Genomic DNA, 5,844 nt, shown 5'->3' with positions numbered 1-5,844 from the left:
TCAATAAAGTCCCTATTTATTCCTACAAGATACAATTCTTAGGTTACTTAAGGATGCAGCCTTATTGTTGGAGTTGAAAATCTGGCCCTACTGCCTACTAGCCATGTGGTCCTGAGCGACAATATCTGAGATATCATCAGTTATCTCAACTATAACATGGAGATGATAATGCTTACATAATACTTGCATGGCAATTGTAGTAATAAAGTTGTTAAAACATGCAATGCTTGCTGAAGTCTGTCTACTGCATTATAAGAGCAAAATGAGCGTTAGCTACTACCATTAGTATCATCGTCGTCATCATCATCATCATCATCATCATCATCATCTTCATTATCATCGCTGTTGTTATCTCTGTGATGGAATGTACCATATACTATCTTTAAAATATTTTAACTAATTCTAATCAGGACTATAAGCCCCACAAATGGCAAGGGCCTCACCCTATCCTTTGTACCCATCCCCTGCCACAGCCTTTGAGATTTAGAAGTGGTTATCAAATATGTGTGAAACATCTGAAAGATGGAATTGTTTATTGTTGACAACACTAACTTTATAGATTAAATTTCTCTGCCGTGAATAATATACAGGCTCCTGGAGGTCAAGAACTTCATCCATTTCTGCTCACATAGCACAGCATCTAGCGTATAGCAAACTATACATACTGTTGAGTTAAATAAATTAATGAACACTAGAACATATGCACCGTAAGTGAAAGTACTCTGTTTCATTTACCCTCATACCCTTATCTCTTCACACAGACCTGGGACCAAGTAGACACTCAATAAATCTAGATGAAAAGCCTATTTACTAACACTCAGTGACTTTAAAGATCCCTTCGAGTAAGCTCTATGAATAGGCAAAGCCTTGGAAAAAGAAATCAATATCCAATATGCACATCACCCAATATCAAGTGAGGTTGAATAGCTATAGGAAATAAAAAAACCATATTTGAATAAAAGTGACTGATATGACTGTACAGCAGAGTTCCGAATGGCCTCAAGTAACAGTGAGCCCTACTTCTCCTGGGGTGACCTGCTCCATTTGCAGGAAACTATTGTGAACTTGCCTGAAACAAGTCCCTTTCCCTAGTCCTTTGTTTTTGCACAGCCCAAACGTTTACCTATTTGTCTAGAATGATGGCTCGTGGAGAGAAGGTGTAGGGAGAAGCAGTGGTAAGAGAAAGATGAATATCTTCATTCTGCATTTCCCATCTCCAAAATGAACACTGGTTTCAGCGGTAACAACTAACAGCCTTTGACTTCCCATCTGAGGTTTCCAAATCCACAAGCTCATGGTTCTCTCAAGCAGAAAATAACTTATTTTCTCTGTGCTGCTATCTTTCTCTTTCATTTCGGCTTGCTACTTCTTGAGTAATATGCTGTATAATTGACCACAAAAGAGAAGGAGGAAGGGAACTGTGTGCAGCTGGAAGTTTTGGGGCTGAATTGGGCTAGTGCTTGCAAGGACCCAAATAGTTTCTGGTTAACAGAATTGAGTCTCATGGCCTTTGTCTAAGGAGTTAAGTTACTTGCCAAAATGCTGTTCAGTTGTTGTGGAGGGAGAAAACAGAGTTTATGAACAAAGTATTTTGGGGAGGAATTATGAGGACAAAGATGTTTTGGCTTTATCTTCTCCCTCTATTTATAGTAGCAGTAACACAAGCAATCAGCCAACTTCCTGAGTAAGTAAAGAGTGCTGAGCATTATGCTAGGTACACGTCACTGTTACAGGGAAGGAATGGGTTTATCACATGGAAATGATCACTGTTAGCACCATAATGTGTGATAGAAATGAGTACACACACACACACATACACACACAATGGTCTTCTTGGTTAAACAGAGAAACAAACAGAAATAATTAGAAGTCATACCTACAGTGTCATAAATGGTAGGGTTGGGCCTAATTATTTATTCTCACTGTCCTTATGATAGGATGACATGTCCTTGTCTCACTGGCATCAGGCTTGGCCATCTGACTTGCTTTGACCAAATGTCACTATTGCATGTTCTATCATTGCTCTTTTCCTAGTGCCATATGCCCAGATAGGGACTGCTCCCTTGGACTGGACCAAAGTGTGAAGAGGCATGGCGCAGAGCCACAGCTCACATGCAATATTAGTGAGAGCTAAAATCGCATTTTGGAAGGTACTGAGATTTGGGAGTACTTTGCTACTGCAGCAAAACCCAATGTATACTGATCACACAAATATCTTGATAGACCAAAATATCTCATACTCTATTCATTGTGTTCTAGCTCCTTCCCTACTTTAAAAATGTCTAGAGTTCTTCCCTATTTAGTAGGTCAAGTCAAAGCTCTTAAGGTGGAATTCAAGATTCCATAGGATGTAGACCTTGACTCCTTTTTAGCCTCATGTCCTGCCTTCCATTCTACCCATTACAGCCAAACTGATACATCTACAATTCTTCCATTTCCCCCATATGTTTAACCTCTGTACTTGGCTCATAATGTTTCCTCTTCTTGGAATTCTATCCATCCCCAGCCTCTACTTTCACCTTATTTGAAAGGTCATTTTACTTATTTGCAAGACCCAACCCCTTCTTTTATTTCTTCTCCTGTCAGCCTTTTCTGACCCACCCAAATAATTATTCTCTTCCGACTTTTTGTCATCAATGTAATATATTAGACTTCATTATGATTACTTTTGGACATTTTTGATACTGGGTGTTCTTGAGAGCAAATCATTATGCTTTAGAGATCTTTAGATCTCCAGCACCTAGTTTGACATATAATATATATCTGATAAATATGTGGAACTCGTGAATAAATAAGTTATTGAACAAATTAATGTTTTATGTGTGTGTGTTTCTCCTTTCACACTGGCATGTATTTTTTTGTTTTAATTCTTGCTAAATGACTAAGAGAAGAGAAAAAGCAACTGGTTTGAGTGTGTTGATTTTGCTCTGAAATAAAAATATTATTATCTCCCTACTAGTGTGTCCTCTCATAATAAAAGGAGTGCTTCTATCCATGGAATAAAAGCTGAGGTATGGACTAGATGGTATTATCTCAATAGGATATTATTCCTCTATTCTCTAATGTGGCTTTAATTTCTATATTAATAGTGATATTTATTTGAGTACCTGGTGCACATTTTGTCAATCTTAGAGGTTTCTAATGTACTTATGTTTGCATTTTTTTCAGTATGTCATCATTCTAACCTGTTTCCGTATGTCATCATTCTAATCTATGTTCTTCACTTCATCTAGATAGATGGTAACACTAAAGAGCCTTGGAGTTACCTTAAAAGGTTCCATTTGACACTTTTCCATCTTAATGTAAAAAATAAGTGAATTTCCCATATGTTTTCTCAACCAATGGAGGCCAATTTTATTTCTGGCCAAATCATATTGCTTTTGTCCTTTTGTATCAGAAATACTCATTGGGGCTTAGAAGAAGAAAACCTGAACTCGAGATCCAGCTCAATTATAAACTGGTGGTATGACCCAGGCTGTGTCACTTATCCTTCATTAGTTTTATTTTTCTCATCTTTGAAATGAGAGTGGAAGAAGGGAAGAATAATGAAATTTTCTTTACATTATAGCTGTGAGAAGCAAATGAGCTATGTGTATCAGAACTAAGATGAGAACCCTGAGCATAACTAATGGAGAACAGTTATACCCAGTGGAGATGTGACTCTCAGTACAGAATCATAACAACTATCAACCCTCAGCCTAGCATGGAGCAAGCAGAGGGAAAAGCTCCCTAACTTCACTTTTTCCTGCCCACCAGTTTCCTGCTGAACCCAAGTGGAAACCAAAGGACAACAGAGGCTACGGCTGCAGCCCATGAATAGCGGCTTCCTGTCACAGAGATATAGAACAGTATAGAAAACAAGAGAGACCGGGTGTGAAGGGGCAAATGAAAAATATCTAGCAAATTTTAATTCTCAATATAAAGTCTGAATGTCCGGAATGCCAAGCCTCCATCCCAAATGGGAAAGGCCAAGAGAAAACTCAAGGGTATCCCTCAAAAATAAAAGTCTGTACCTTAGGGCACTGTAACTAAACACATTTTCTTTCAACTTTTAATTAATAAACTAGGAGACAGGAAGTAGAAAAACTTATTTGTGTTATAATTACAGAAAGTTCTTTCAGGAGTATCGAACTTTGATTCCTCAGTCTTGGCATTTTCATCCTTATTAGTCTTCCCAACTTTCCGTTTTGCCAGCTCACCTAAGTCAGTCCTTATTCTTGTTTATTGTAAAGTCTTTTCCATCGTGACTAAATCACGTCTGGCCTTGCAGTTGCTATTCACATAAAATTGTGCACCGAGCAAAGATTGAACTGATAATAACCCTCCTGGAAGAAAGTACTGGGAGTTTCCATAATTGGTTTTCTTGATAAAAATAAGTCCCTTCAATTTTCCCCCTCACTTCTACTGTATACCACTGCCTGCATTTTCAATCAAGCTGCCATGTACTATTTGCTTTCAAACTTACCCTTTTAAAGTGTTTTCTGGCTGATGCCATGATCACTCTTACTCTAGTTTATCTTATCAATAATTAAAGTGTTTCAAGCTTTTCATCTAGCGAACCCTGCAGATTACCTTTTTTTTTGTGAAGGAGGGAGAGTTTTAGGTTTGCCTTTGACTGAGGTCCCTGGAGCAGAAAGGACGTTTGTTTTTCTATATAAATCTCTTGCCACTATACCAGAAACAAGCACGGCCCCACATTTATTCTGGGAGACCTCTGTTTGTCCAATCGGCATGCCCTACAGATTCAAGACAGTCCATGCTGGACAGGGAAGGTCGCTTCAGGGAAAATTTTTACACACTGAGTCCTTCCGCAGAATTGTCTTCAAATTTTAGAAGCTGAGATTTCAAGGTCTGCCTGTGACTTCCCTAAAAAGTACATAAAATTGCAGTCACTACATGGGGTAACAATTTAGTGACGCCTAAGGAAATGGAAAAGATGGAAATAAGGCTGTCATTTGAAACTTAAACTATATAACATTGCAAAAATGCATCAAAACTGAGTTATTCAGTTATCTTTGAGCAGCAAAACTGTCTATCAAGAGTGAAAGCACAATATCAACAGCAACAACAATAATATTAAGAACAAATTAGAAAATTTTGAAATCAAGGCACACAATGTATCAGACCCCACGTAAAACACTTGCCATTATTATTTTAATTCATTCTAACAAAACTTCATGGTTCTCCTTTACTGATGAGAAAACTGAAGCTTAGGGCCATTAAATGAGTTACTGGCTCAAGGTTCACACAGGTAGTAAATGAGAATTGGAACTTGAACCTTTAGACTCTCTACAGTCTATGTGTCCAATCTAAGAGGAAGCCCAGACAATGGAAATTCAGGCGGGCACATGCTGGTAGATTTATGCCAGGTAGCACAACCCTGTAAAAAGTACCCTTCACCCTGGAAGGCACCTTCCTATTGTGGAAATAGACACAGTAGCCGGAATTGGGTTAAAGTGAAGAAACACTGCCCTCAGAGAGCTGACTCCTCCTATTCTAATTCCAGGCTTCCCAGTAAGCCTTACTAACTTGGTGTCTCCTGTAGCCTTCCTACAGGGAAATAATGTGTTGTATCTATTGGCATGTTAATAATATGCTACAGGACCGGCCGAGTGGCGCATTGGTTGAGAGCTGGCTTGGGACGCCAGAGGGCCCCGGTTCGGATCCCACATATGAGGGCCAGTGACACTGCCCTCTACAGCTAAGATGCTTTGTCCTATAGCAGACAATGGCCTACAGCGAATGTGGCCTATTTTGGTTGACAGTTTTCAACTCAATAATAATAATAATAAGAATAATAATAATAATAATAATAATAATACCAGCAGTACCTATTCCTTAGAA

The 5,844-nt window shown here is 38.6% G+C and overlaps 1 pseudogene; it reads right to left on the bottom strand.

Annotated features, from left to right (window-relative positions):
• Positions 1 to 269: 269 nt before the first annotated feature.
• LOC109387025 (zinc finger protein DZIP1 pseudogene) overlaps positions 270 to 5,844 on the bottom strand; it is a 124,521-nt pseudogene continuing 118,946 nt past the window's right edge.

Source organism: Hipposideros armiger, unplaced genomic scaffold (genome assembly GCF_001890085.2).
Source record: "Hipposideros armiger isolate ML-2016 unplaced genomic scaffold, ASM189008v1 scaffold_145, whole genome shotgun sequence".
NCBI lineage: Eukaryota > Metazoa > Chordata > Mammalia > Chiroptera > Hipposideridae > Hipposideros > Hipposideros armiger.
The sequence above is the reverse complement of the archived record's forward strand: the minus strand, read 5'-3'. Positions and strand labels throughout refer to the sequence as shown.